The 13,912-nt window shown below is 49.8% G+C and overlaps 1 protein-coding gene across 3 annotated transcripts in view; it reads right to left on the bottom strand.

Moving 5' to 3' along the window:
* ZNF592 (zinc finger protein 592) overlaps nucleotides 1–2,771 on the bottom strand; it is a 35,914-nt gene extending 33,143 nt beyond the window's left edge. For all 3 annotated transcript variants that reach the window (XM_066328607.1, XM_066328608.1, XM_066328609.1), the window contains exon 1: nucleotides 2,656–2,771. The gene's annotated coding sequence lies outside the window, so the exon portion shown is untranslated. The remainder of the gene's footprint in view (nucleotides 1–2,655) is intronic.
* Nucleotides 2,772–13,912: the final 11,141 nt, after the last annotated feature.

Below are 13,912 nucleotides of genomic sequence, written 5' to 3'. Positions count from 1 at the left end.
GTCCTGCCACACTTGATCTGGGCTGCAACAACACTGCCAAAGCCAGCAGCAAGCGAGACTGAGGGGGTGGCAGGATTCCAGGACAACGGGGAAGATCTGGGAACAGAGGTGCGGCACAGAGGAGGACCATGGGACAAGGCAGAGGGAGAGAGAGAAGCCATCTGATGCCCTCCCAAAAGGGGCCTGATTTAAGGCTGCTGTTGCTATTGACAATTCAGTTTAGAAGTTTTTCAAGCACCACATTCAAACCAAACAAAGCTCAACCCTTCTGGCCAGGCTGCTGGAATGGGGAAGAACTCCTGGGCCAGGAGAAATCACTTCAGAGTGGAGCACAGGGACACAGTGGTCTTTGAGCTTTAGTTCAGCTGTTCTTCCAGACAAGTCCCAGAGGTGCTGCTTTGGTTAATCTACTGCAAAACACTTTGCAGAGATTTACTTGGCTTAACAGTGGCTTGCTGTGGCTGAACTTGAAACTCATTCTTAAATTAAACCACAAATATGAAGGTCCAAAGAGGGCTATGCAATAATTTACAACCACGTCCCTCAAGGAATCACAGCTGGGCATGAAATCCCTGGAAACCCAAATTATCCACACACTCCACATCCCCAGCACTTGATAAGGACTCTAGAAACAGCATGGATTACTGTAGCTGGCAAAGGCATGGGCCTGAAACTTCCCATTCCTTTGGGTGGGAAAACCTATACCAGCTGGGAGAGAGCTAGGCACCATGCAGCTCCCAAAATTTCTGGCACACAAATCCTTCCGCAAGGAAACCACTTCATTCCATAACCTGGCATGCTTGTGTTCCGTACAGAGAAAAATGAGCGTGCCAATCACTCTTGACCTTCCCCTTCCCACTCTGGAACACCTCTCTGCATCTGTATTTTAAAATGCAAGACAAAATAAATCCCACATATCTGCAGCATTTCAAAATACCCTTTTCTCGGACAAAACACTGCTTTTTCAGAAGCATTTGTGTTCATCTTTGAGTCTTATAAAACACTGTTTTACTGTCTTCACAATCATGAGGGCACAAGTCTCTATCCAAGTATTTCTCCACAAAACTGAATCCTAACCTTGTCATACATAAAGCTACACTTTTTCAGAATAAAGCAAGTTTTGACCTGGATTTTAGAGAAAAAGCATCTTATTGACAGAAGAGATTTTTAAATAACATAAATTTAAACTTTTGACTTAACACAGTTTACCTCTGATCACAGATAAAAAGAAAAGAGATATTAAAGGAAATTATGTAAACTACCTTGTGAGGAAAGCTGAAAATAAAGACCTTTGTCCTTACTCCATCATTCTTGTGCAAAGGACTGAGAACCCAAGCTCAGGATCCAATGAAAACATGGAGGTTGAGATTTGCAAAGCTGTAGAAGAGGTGAATAAAATGAGCAAAGAGGGAGGACTTATGGAGTAAAGAGTGTATTTCAGTGTGCAAACTCAACCTTACTACAGCACATTTCTCCAGGAATGAGGAAACCTAGAAGGCTTCAAGCCCCCCAGAAAACCCTGGGGAAGGATGTGAAAGCTCATGGCCACGTGCTACGGATAAGCTTCAAAGTCAAGGAGAGGCACCACAGGACCCACATCCTGCACTCACTCCACAACAACCTTTTGCTAGCAGTGTTATCTCCAGAGACTTCTGGAGATTGGAAGTAGATGCTCTGCAGCCTTCAAACTAGGAAGGAGGTTTGAGACTGCCACTTAATAGTGAAGCATGAAACCCCAGTTACACCAAGGAAACTGAACACAGAATGGCTTGGACTTGAAGGAACCTTGATGATCACCTAGTTCCAATCCCCTGCTGTAGGGGATTATTTATCATGTACACTGCCATTACCAAATACTGGCAATTCTGCAAAACAACAGTGTACAAGGGAAAACATCTGCCAAGGGCTGCTCAAACCGGGCTGGTGTCTCCGGGAGGGGATGCAGAGACTGCATGACACTGGAATCCCAGGGGAAGGCAGGGATAGCAGGAGCCGAGGAGCGCGGGGAAGGCAGGGGATGGGGGAAGCGGCTGTCAGGGCTGCGGAGAAGGCACGGGGCAGCCGCAGCTGGCGGAGGGCTAAACCGGAGGGCGGCTCAGCGGCAGGAGGGACCCGGGGCTGTAACACCCGTGAAAGTTTCGCCAGCCCGGTGCGGCTCTCGGCGCAAACGGGGCCGCCGGGCCGGGGACTCGTCCGGCCCGTGGCACTCCTACACACGCAGAGACACACACCCACACGCACACGCACACACGCCACCCCCGGCCCACGCCGTCCCCACCCGAGACAAAGGCCGGCCCCGCCGCCCCCCGCGCTGACAGCCCGGCCCGGCCCGGCCCCGCCGCACGTGGGCCGCCCCCCGAACTTAGTTTGTCCCGGCGCCGCCGGGCCGGGCCGGGGCGGGCCGCCGCGGGCACCGCAGCCGATCCGGGGCAGGGACCTGAAGAGCGGGGAGAGAGGTGGCGGCCTGCGGGCCGGAAGAGCCGGTGCGGGCGCGCAGGGCTCGGTGCGCCGGCGGCGGGGCCGCCCGCCCTGCCCGCGGGGCGGCAGCACCGCCCGGCCGCGGGGCCGGCGGGAGGGAGGGAGCGCGGGAGGGCGGAGGGCAGCGGGAGGGGCGGGCCCGGCGCGGCGGGGCCCGGGCGGGCGGGCAGGACTCACCCACGCAGACAGCTCCTCCGGGCCCACCGGGCCCGCGCGGCCTCACCCCGCACCGGGCACCAACGGCCGCAACATGGCGGCGGCGGCGGCGGGTGGGGCCGGGGGCGGGGCGGGGCGGGCCGGGCACAGCGGAACCGCCCCCCCTTCCCTTCCCTTCCCTTCCCTTCCCTTCCCTTCCCTTCCCTTTCCTTCCCTTCCCTTCCCTTCCCTTCCCTTCCCTTCCCTTCCCTTCCCTTCCCTTCCCTTCCCTTCCCTTCCCTTCCCTTCCCTTCCCTTCCCTTCCCTTCCCTTCCCTTCCCTTCCCTTCCCTTCCCTTCCCTTCCCTTCCCTTCCCGGGGACTCTCCACCCCGGCGCTCCGCCCCGCTCCCCTCCGGGAGGCTCCGGGCAGAGCTGTCTGGGGCCCGGCGCTGGTCCCGCCGCCCTGTCACGCCGCCGAGGCCCCGCGGTCCCGCTGCTCTAAGGTTTCCTCAAAACATGTCCCGCGAACGGCCCCCGCTGCAGTCCCCGCTCCTGTCTTCAGCCCTTCCTCGTCCCACACCCACCCTGCTGCGGTTTGCTCACGGTTACGCCGATGGACCCAGTGATCTCACAGAAAGGTGAGGAGCTCCAGGCTGGTGAGCCTCACCCTGATCCCTGGGAAGGCGAAGGAGCCAATAACCCCTGGAGCCGTTTCCAAGCACAGCGAGGACAAGGAGATGTCTGGGATCTGTCAGCACAGGTTACAAAGGGCCTCCATCCCTGACAACCTGATGCCTTCTGCATCGAAATTCCTAGGACGGTAGATTTAGATTTGAAGTAAGGGAGACATTCTTCCCTGTGAGAGTAGTGAGGCCGCCTTGGTTGTGCAGAGTAGCTGTGGCTGCCCCATCCCTGGAAGTGTCTGAGGCCAGGTTGGATGGGGCTTGGAGCACTCTGGGGCAGTGGAAGGTGTCCCTACCCAGGGTCTGGAACAGGATGAACATTGAGGCCCTTTTCAAGCTAAACCAATTCTATGGCAATTTCAGAGGATGAGGAGAGGGTGGTGGATATTGTTTGTTCTCCACCCGTGTCCAGTTCTGGGCTCCTCAGCACAAGGGAGACGGGGACATACTGGAGAGAGGCCAGCAAGGGGCCCTGGAGATGATGAAGTGGTGGAAGCACCTCCACTGTAAGGACAGGCTGAGGGATCCAGGGCTGTTCATCCTCTGGAAGAGCAGACTCAGGGAGGGCTCACCAGTGTCTACAAGTACCTGCATGGAGGGTGCAAAGAGGAAGGAGCCAGGTTCTTCCCAGTGGTGCCCAGTGCCAGGACCGGAGGCCATGGGCACACACTGATACACAGCAGGAAATATTTTTCCCTGTGATGGTAACCACAGGCTGGCACAGGTTACCCAGGGAGGAGATGGATTCTCCATTCTTGGAGGTGTTCAAAAGCAGTCAGGATTTTCTGAGCAGCCAGCATTAGCTGGCCCTGCCTGAGGCTGGACCAGACAACCTCAGGAGTTCGTTTCCAACTTCAAGTTCTCTGGGATGCTGTGAAGCATTTTGTATTGAGGTGTGGCTATGCACATTCCTACTGTAATAAATAAACAGTATTTTTTGAGATTGTCTTCCCATGAACTGACATTTTAACCATCTACTCCCAGTACCAGGTGTACAGCATTGCTCATACTACATTTGTTTCTCATCTAGTTAAATAATTTTTTTTGTCATCATGGGCAAAAAATTTAAAAAATTTTTCTTTCTAACTGACACGTGTAGCTTCCCATCCTTGATTTCTGAACCAGTGTCATTGCTTTTCTCCTTTTGGAAGCAATAGCCAGTTTCCAAAAATGAGCAAAAGGGAGTCACAAAAAGAAAACCTTTTCAAAATTGCAACTGTTACCTGTAATTTTAGCACATGTCTAGGAAAACCTCTAAATTGTATCTAGTAAGAGAGATGATGTTTACTACACAATTTACTAAAAGCTGTCACAGTCCTGAACAAGTTGTAGCTTGATGGAAAGCTGTGGTAATTTGAAGGATTGTGATAATCAAGAAATGTTATGCCAATGGGAATTTAGCTCCATCCCTCCGATGGCCAAGGAGGAGAGACAGCCCTGGAGTGGCTGGGGTCCCTTCCTCAAGACAGCAGAAACACAAAAGGCTCTAAGGAGAGTCTGTGTCTTTCAGCATGACCTAAAAATCATATTCCTTTTCTTTATTTTTAGTCCAGTGTGGTGATTTGACAAATCTGGAAGCAAAACATCTTCCTCGTCTTTGTTTGTCTTTAAAAGTTTAGATTTGTCTCTTTAGGCTTATTTTGTAAAGGTTGTGGAATCCCCACCCCTGGAAATATCCAAGGCTGGACAGGTCCTGGAGCACCCTGATCTAGTAGAAGGTGTCCCTGCCCATGTGGAACGGGATGAGCTTTAAGGTCCCTTCCAACCCAAACCTGTCAGGAATTCTGTGATTTTTTGTGGAAAAGACAATAGCTGTTGATTTAAGGAGACAATGTACAGAGCAGCCCCTCTGCACTTGGGAGGTGCTGAGGCCTGACAGAAACATTGGTGGGACCTTCTGGTGGCAGCTCAGAGAGGGAAGCCCCTGCATGAAATACTCTTAAGCTACATGTTAGACCTTAACTTGTAATTCTTAACCTGCTTGGGATTGTTGGTGCTTGCCTTTTAGCTGGGGGAAATGGTTCTTCCCAGGTGCTAATGTGTTGAAAAGTGTATGGAGGTAGGCAAGCTGGCAAGGACAGTGCGACCCATTTTATTTTTAATAACAAACATGACAAAGTCTTGAGCGTTCATGTCTAAGCAACTGGCAGTTTTCACATCAGCGATTTGTTTGTTTCTGCCAGAGGTCTATGTTGCAGTGAATTACCTGGAGCTGGTTGCAAAACTTGCATATTACAAAACTATAATGAATGTTTCAGAAACTCCAGGGAAGATTTGTTATTGGCGGGGTGAGTACAAATCCCCAGACACAAACATTCCTCTAAGATAACAGCGTAGCCCTTGGTGTTACCTACACACACACACAAAGAGGTGTAACCTAAACCAGAGTAATTAATTACACAGATGTCTTCTGTATACCTTTAAAACCATTTACACCTATCACTTGGGCTTTTTGGGCTCCCTCACTCCCGGGGCCTGCCCTCTGCATTGCTGGTTTTTTCCCTCTTTTTCCTTATTGACACAAATATTGATGAGCTGATGCATCTCTTCAATGAAGATCCCTCTGTACAACCACTGATCCACCATAAACACAGGAAAACCTGCCTCTACTCCACATCCATGCTCATTCAACACAACTTGTAGTGGTTGTGATACTCTTTTGCAGTGATGGAGCCCTGACCTTAAATTCCTGAGTCAAGTCTAGGACAACAAAGTCATGTATCCCAGTGAGTTTGGGAACAGGAATAAGAATGATAATGTGGCAAAATTCCAATAGAGAAGGACTGTTTCATACCCTGACATGCTTCTGAATCCCATTTGTTGGAATTTGGTGGATTCTCAGTTGGAGACATGATGAGGTAGACAGATTTCTTGCAGGGAGGTTGCAGTCAAACCCTGCTGAAATGCCAAGGATGCACGTTGCCCATATCAGCTTTTTCTGGTGCAATACTAAACGTGTTCTATTACTCAACCAGAAGACTGGGAGAATAACTTCCAGACAGCCAGTTTTCTTCACCCATGAGAACTGCAGGCTCCAGTGCAGTATGGCATGCTCCAAGGTCTGGGCAAGCAAGGACCCTTTGTGCAATCCTGTGTGTGGACAGCAGAGCCCCGGGCTCCGTGTCCTTCTGTCCAAGTAGAGCTGATGTGACCATTTGAGGCGCTCCTCGTGATGCTGAACATGAGTGGGATTCACAGTGGCCCCTCTCCTTCTCCAGCTGCCTCCAAACAGACTCACTCCCACACCCCAGACTATGGCAAGAGAACCTTCTCCAGACTCTCTTCTGATGAAGCAGTGTCTCCAGTGGCTGCAGTGTTGGGCCTGGCCCTGGCTCTGCAGTGCCTGGGGAACACCATGATTTCCCCATGCATTTCCCAGCGTGACAAGGGCTTGAGCTGTTCTTGCCTTTGTGCTTCCACTTGCCCCATGAGATGGAAGTGGGACAGCTCTGTGAACAGAGAACTGATCCAGGCTTGTAACTCTCTTCAGGGAAGAAATTAAACTTTGAATGATCCCTCATCATAGAATCATAGACTCATTTTGGCTGGAAAAGCCCACTAAGATCATTGAGTCCAACCATTAATGCAGCTCTGCCATGTTCACCACTAAACCATGTCCCCAGGTGCCACATCCACTTGTGGTTTAAATCCCTCCAGGGGTAGGGACTCCACCACTGCCCTGGGCTGCTGTGCCAGTGCCTGAACATTCTTTCAGTGAAGAAAACTTCCTTAATATCCAACCTAAACCTTCCCTACTGCAACTCAAAGCAATTTCCTTTTGTCATCGTGGGAGCAGAGCCCCACCTGGCTGCCCCCTCCTGTCAGGGAGTTGTGCAGAGACAGAAGATCATCCAGGAGCCTCCTTTTCTCCAGTCTGAGCCACCCCAGCTCCCTCAGCTGCTCCTGGTGCTCCAGCCCCTACTCCAGCTCCATTTCCTTCCATGGACCTGCTCCAGCCCCTCAACATCTTTCTTGTCTTGAGGGGTCCAGAACTGCCCCCAAGATTCAAGTTCAGCTTACACATAGTCTGACCTGTGGTTGTGTGGGGAAAAGTGAAGGCTGAGGTACTTGACTCCCAGGTGAGATCCAGCTGGAGGGAGAGCTGCTGGGATACAGGGACCAGCAGCATCGAGTCACAGACCACATCGCCCCTGGAAACTCTCTGAACTTTGGTAAAAAGTTTAAACAAAGCTTGAAAAAATTGCAGGAAAAATAATTCCATAAAGGTTCTCTGTCTTAAACTGCCAGTAGCACACTCCAAGCAATATCAGTGCAGTTGTAGCTTGAAAAATTTCCCCAAGAAAGCTCAAGAAATTGCTTTGCACACTCTCAAAAACAGGGATAGGACTGTAGATGCTGGCACAAAGTCAGTACATGGTACAGGCATAGCTGAGGGGTGAGTGGAATGTTTTTCCCAACAGGAGGAATAGGCAGCCAGCATGACCATGTTTAAGGTAAGGTAGAAAAGGTCAGTAGATTAAATTCTTCTGCTTCAAATTATCTCACAGAGCTAGCAGAGGCATTTAGGAGAACATATGAATATGTTTCCAGATGTTAAACAAGGATTAAGGGCCACATAGCCCCAGAACAAGGGGCTAATGTACAGAAGCTGGTTACACCACTAGAGTAAGGACAAAACAACTCAGAAATGAGAGCTTCTGGTGCACAGGCCTCTCCCCTCACCCCCAGACCACGCCACTTCATCCCTGGCCCTTACATACTTAAATACCCTTCTTCATGCTTCTGGTTGTTGAAATGTCCTCTGGCACTTTCCCAGGTGCTCACAAGGAGCCCTGCTGATCCTCCCCGTGACGTAGTGAAAAGGTCATGGGGGACTGTGAGGCATCTGAGCAATTTACTGTGCAGCTGGGTGCGAGTGGGGTGGGACCAGCCCCAGGCAGGGTGGCACATGCTGAGGGTTTATCCCACAAGCTGTGCTGAGGAGCTGAATTTTAAACTGTTCCAAATCTGGGGCAGAGGATTTTCTTCATAACGAGGGACAAGAGGATAACTAGGAACCAGAGGATTTTTCTTCTTGCTTTTCAAACCTTCAAGTTTCTAGGAGTCCTACAGGTGAGGCAAAAAAATCCTCTGTGTTTGATTTCCACCCTGTCATATTACTGTCATACTAATGGCATACCAATGCATTTGGATCAGGAGCTGGGATCCACCTGTGTGGCGTCCCAATGCAGGTTCCCCGAGCAAATCAGGGGGTGCTCCAGGGCAGTCTGCTGCTCTCACTCCCTGGGCAATCCTTCCACCAAGCTCTCAGTCAAGGGAAAGACCAGCACCTTGGAAAAACTGCTAAATTTTCAATTTGGTTTTGATTTTGTTAACACAAATGTTTTGCCTTCAACTTTGTGTCTTGCATTGTTTGACACCTGAGGGCAGAGCCCCCCATATCTACTGCAGGGGGATAGATGTAGACAAGCTGGTGCAGCCTCAGCCTCCTACATGTCCTGTGCCTCCTGCATCACCTCTGCCTCCACCTATTTCACCTGCACCTCCCCTTCCTCCTGCATCTCCTCCCCCTCCTGTGTTGCCTCTCATTCCTGCCTTGCCTTTGGCCCTTGGATCACCTTTAGTTCTGCATCCTTTGCCCAGTGGGGCAGCCCAGACTGGTACCACACAGGACACAGTTCCATGCCCCTGTGAAAGCCTTACTGGCTGGAATTAATCAGCAGGAATTACTCCCCTGGAGAGGTCACAGCTGTCAGCCACATGTTGCAGGGCTGCAGCTCCTGAGAAGCAAGGCAATATCAATCTCCTAAATGCTAGAAAGTCGTAGAATCCCAGAATGATTTGGGTTGGAAGGACCTTAAAGCTCATTTTGCTACACCCTCTGTCACAGGCAGGGACACCTTCCATGAGACCAGGCAGCTCCATGCCCCATCAGTGCACATGGTATCATAAGAAGTGCAGGCTTCTGAATACTTTCTGTTCAAACAAAGCTTTGAGAGAAAGGGAAAAAGATAGGAAAATATAAGGGGGTGTGACAAATGGGCTCTTCAGGAAAGGGAAAAAAAAACCAATTGTAAGATTTGTTAAGAGAAAATTCTCTTTATGCCTTAAAAACATGATGGACTGTGCTGAGAAAGCACTGTAATAGCACAGTCAAAAGTCATCTGAAAATGAAGTTTTCCATTGTGGGCCTCCTTTGACCCCATTAACTGCAGACATTAGAGCATTTTCAGGTCCTTTTTTATCCTGTTAGGCATCCATGGGGCCTCAGTTAAGCAGGGCTGTCACTCAGGACACTGAGCAATGGGCTGTGGTGGCTCCGATGTGTCAGCGAAAGATGTTTAACTGTAAGACAAACAAATGTCTCTGGCCTTCAAGAAACAATTTTCCAAAGGTTGAACTCGTATTGACTCATGCCAGCACAGCAGAGAAATGTGCTCAGCCCTCTCATTGCAGCCGACCGGGAAACAGCAGCATTTCCTGTGAGGGAAAAGAGTGGATAGGAGCCAGGAATGAATAAGCAGCCTTATTGCATTGTGGATCATAAAACCTCTTCCTATGAAAGGGCTAAGTAGGGCTTGTTAAAACATTGATGAAGTCGAAGAATAAAATTACAATGAGGTACACAGCATAAAATTATAACCTCCAGGTAGGTACGTAGGTTGAGGTAGGAAGGAAACAGGTAATAAAGGAATTAGCCTCTTTGGGAGGTAGCATATGTCATCTTCTCCTGGAGCATCTTTCCATGTCACAGAATGTCCAGTGAAGAAATCTCTCCTAATATCCAAACTAAACCTCCCCTGGTGCAACTTGAGGCCATTTCCTCTGGTCCTAATGCTATGTTTCACTTTCCCCGAGAAGGATATGCAAGGACCTCAGAAAGAGCTTCTGCACCTCTGCCCATGACACAGGGACCGTGTATGTCTGGGGCAATCTTTTGTTCCAGCCACTGAAGGAAGGTTGCCTGAAGGAAGCCACTGGAGTTTTCTGATGTTTTGGGGGGTTGTGATGTGTTTCTGAAAGTGCTATGGGAGGAGTTGAGATGGGCTGACTGGGCTGATGCTAAATCATGGCAGTGGATGAGCATTAAATAGGGGCTTGCTTTGTCTCATGGAGTGTGTGTTAATTTTGCACAGCCTGGTTTTTGGTAGTGGGGGAGGGCCACAAGGGTGGCTTCTGGAACCTTCCACCGTATCCAATGGAGCCAGTCTCTGATGGCTCTGAAGGTGGATGTGCTGCTGGGCCAGTTAGAGAGGTTGGTAACTCCTCTGTGATGACATATTTAAGAATAAAATCAAAATCCTGCAAGAATTTTCGAATTCGTGGAACTTGTTGGCAATGGTACCTACAAGCAGCAGTTTTTCTTCTAGTCAGAGGAGAAGAGGAAGTGAGAACATGTGAGGGAAAACAACATGGCCACTCCAAGGTCAGTGGAGGAAAGGAGGGGGAGGAGGTGCTTCAAGTGTTGGAGCTGAGATCCCTCTGCAGGCCACGGTTAAGATTGTGTTAAAACATTACTGTCCCCCTGTAATGCACAAAGTCCATGGGGGATGCAGAGATCCACTCACTCCTGTGGGAAAAGTGCTCACACCAGAGCAGGGGGATGTCAGAGAAAGCTGCAGTCTAGTGGGAAATCCAGACAAAGAGAAGAGGCCTCTGCTTCCAGAGAGAGAGAGAGAGAGAGAGAGAGAAGGCCCTTGCTTCCAAACTAAAGCAGCCCAGCCTTAGAGCACTGCAGCCTGTGGACAAATGACCCAGGTCACAGCAGCTTTGGGATGGCTGTTTGCCCATGGGAGGGACCCCACAGCACAGCAGAGACAAGACTCCTCTCCCTGAGCGAACAAAAGATCTTGAGTGACAAACTGAACAAAACTCCCACACCTTGTCTCCTTGTGCTGTTGGTGGGAAAGAAGGAGGGCCTGGGGGGGAAAAGTGGTTCAAAAGCTTATTTTACTTCTCATTATCCTCCTCTGATTGCTAATAAAAAAAATTTGCTTTATGCCTTTAAATTTGAACCTATTTTGCCCTTAGAGTGTTTTTTCTCTCAATCATTATCTCAACTCATGACCCCTTCATTAATTTTTTTCCCCTCTCATCTGCCCAACTCTCTTTAACAACAGAAGATAAGTGAACTACTTCTGTGGGTGCCTGGGGTTTGGCTGGAGTCAAACCCCAACAGAGTGAAAGGCATCCATGACCCAAGGAGCTCCAGACCCTGACAGACACAGGCATGCAGACCACTTAGAAGGATTGACCTTATGCTGTCAATAAATCCTCTCTTCTGCCCAAAATCCTTCCATTTTCCCTCCCAGATTGATTATAATTTTCAGCATGATTTTTGATGTTCTCCATTACATTCTTGGCAGAACTGTCCCAAACCAGTGCAAAGGTGGTTTGAGATCTCTCTAGGTGAGATCTCACTTTTGATGCAAAGTTATTAACTCTGACACTACCATTTCACAAGCAGCAGATGCTTCATTCAAGGGCTATAGCACAAAAGAGCTGAAGAAGTGTGTGTATCCAGAATTAAGGCCCTGGCACAGGCTGTCCCATCCCTGGAAGTGTCCAGTGCCAGGTTGGACAGAGCTTGGAGCAACTTGGGATAGTGAAAGGTGTCTCTGTCCATGGCAGGGGATGAACAAGATGAGCACTAAGGTCCCTTCCAACCCAAACCAGTTTGTGATTGTGATTCACTGAAGTTCAAGTCCAGGCTGGGGCTTCTCCCTGTCCACAGTGGAGCTGGAGTTTGGTCCATGGTTACAGCTGTGGGTCATTCTGCTTCTTCTTGTGATTTTGGCCACCACAGTGAGGCCATGGTGACTCCATGGCTTTCAGGAGAGAGAGACTGGGGGCAGGCAGTGTGAGGGGGAGCCCAGCAGCAATGCCAATGTGATGTCTGTGCAGGTGGGCACCCACCAGGCTGCAGCAGCCCTCAGCAGGCCCAGGAGGGACTCCAGGGGCTCCATAATGCCACCAGTGCACTGAGAAAGACTATCCCCAAACTGGAAATGGTGTGCTAATGATTAAATTGCAGATTTTCCCTAATTAACACAGATGCCAGAGAGACTTTTAAAAAGTATATGAGAAACTCAACAGCTGTTGAATTTGCATAGCCAATATGCATGAAAAAGCCCCATCAGCAAGAGGGTTCTCGGTGTTCCAAGAGGAGTTGCTCTGCACTGTCTCTCACCTCTCAGGCATGACCCTCCAGGGACACCTGCAAAATAACCTCAAAAAATATCTTTGTGTCATTTGTGTCTCCACCCAACACAAGGGATACACCACCTTCTCCGCCTCTTCTCTTGGCTAAACGCTTTTGTATTCCACGGGCAGTGACAACCACCTTCTCTTCCCCCAGTCGCTGTGACAGAGTAAAGCTGCTGTCTCAGCTAACCCGCCCTCCGCTCTCCAGGAACAATTTCTCCTTCCTCTCCAATTACTCAATCCATTAACACAATAAAACTGTGCTTAGAAGGATTTTTCCTTGTGAGAGTGGTGAGACCCTGGCACAGGCTGCCCAGAGAAGTTGTGGCTGCCCCATCCCTGGAAGTGTCCAAGGCCCAGTTAGATGGGATGTGGGTGGAGTTCCCTGCTGAGAACCGATTCTTTGCTGATGTTGCCCTTGTTAGAAATGATGACAGGCTGCCTCTTGCTACCTTGGTGCTCTGCTTTGCTCTGGAAAGCAGGGAGGTTATCAGGCCACCATAAGCTCCCTGCACAACACTGGAGCTGTTTGGGACACAAGGTTTAGCAAAAATCAAAAGCTGGGGAAAAGACCAGCAATAACAAAAAAAAAAAAAAAAAAAAAAAAAAAATTAGAGGAAGTGATGGGCTTGGGAGGAACTTCCCAGGGGACAGAGTGAGTGGAACATTATTTCTGGATCATGAACTGTTTCTTACCCAGCTAGTCAGTCCTGCACGGTGTGGCAAAGGTCCCTCTGGACTGGAGGCTGCAAAGTGGCTGTGCCACACACTGAGCTCCCCCTGTGTGCAGCCTGGCACAGGCTCACAGGCAGGGCCCTCGAGGGAAGGACACGAGCAGGGCCTCAGGGGTTCACTGGTGCTCACTGCTGCACAGACACAGTGCAGGAGCCTGTTGGACCCGTGGGTGCAGCTCCTGACCCTCACACTGCAAAATACACAACGGCATCAAAACTTGCACATCAAACCCTTGCCGGACTCCACCACCCCAGCTCTCCTCCAGACCTCTAAAATCACAGGCACACTTACATTCCTCAGGAAGTTTCCACAAAAAAGCAGTGCAAAGACTTCCCAGAGGATCACCTGAAAAGATGCAGAAGCCTCAAATACCTGAAGGTAAAAGCAGTCATTAAAAAGGCATAAACAAAGGGCATCATGATTGTTTTGCCACGTCTCCAGACTCAAAAGGAGGCTGAAATAACCTTTATATAATCCCATTAGCATTTTCCAGCGAAAACAAGGCATTTTAGGAGGCTGAACAATATCTTTTCTTATCATCCAGAAAGGTTAGAGGTATTTATCTGATTTAATATTTTATAATTTATATGAAGTGACACAGAAGAATAAAGCAGGCAGGCTGAGAGGTGGCTGCAGTGACACAGCAGAAGCCACCCCCTGCTCTTCCAGCAAGGCCCACTGGCCTGGGCATGAGCCAAGTCTGGGAACAACATCC

The sequence above is a fragment of the Sylvia atricapilla genome, chromosome 13 (genome assembly GCF_009819655.1).
Source record: "Sylvia atricapilla isolate bSylAtr1 chromosome 13, bSylAtr1.pri, whole genome shotgun sequence".
Taxonomy (NCBI): Eukaryota; Metazoa; Chordata; class Aves; order Passeriformes; family Sylviidae; genus Sylvia; species Sylvia atricapilla.
Note: the sequence above shows the minus strand (reverse complement) of the source record. Positions and strands in the feature narration are given on the sequence as shown.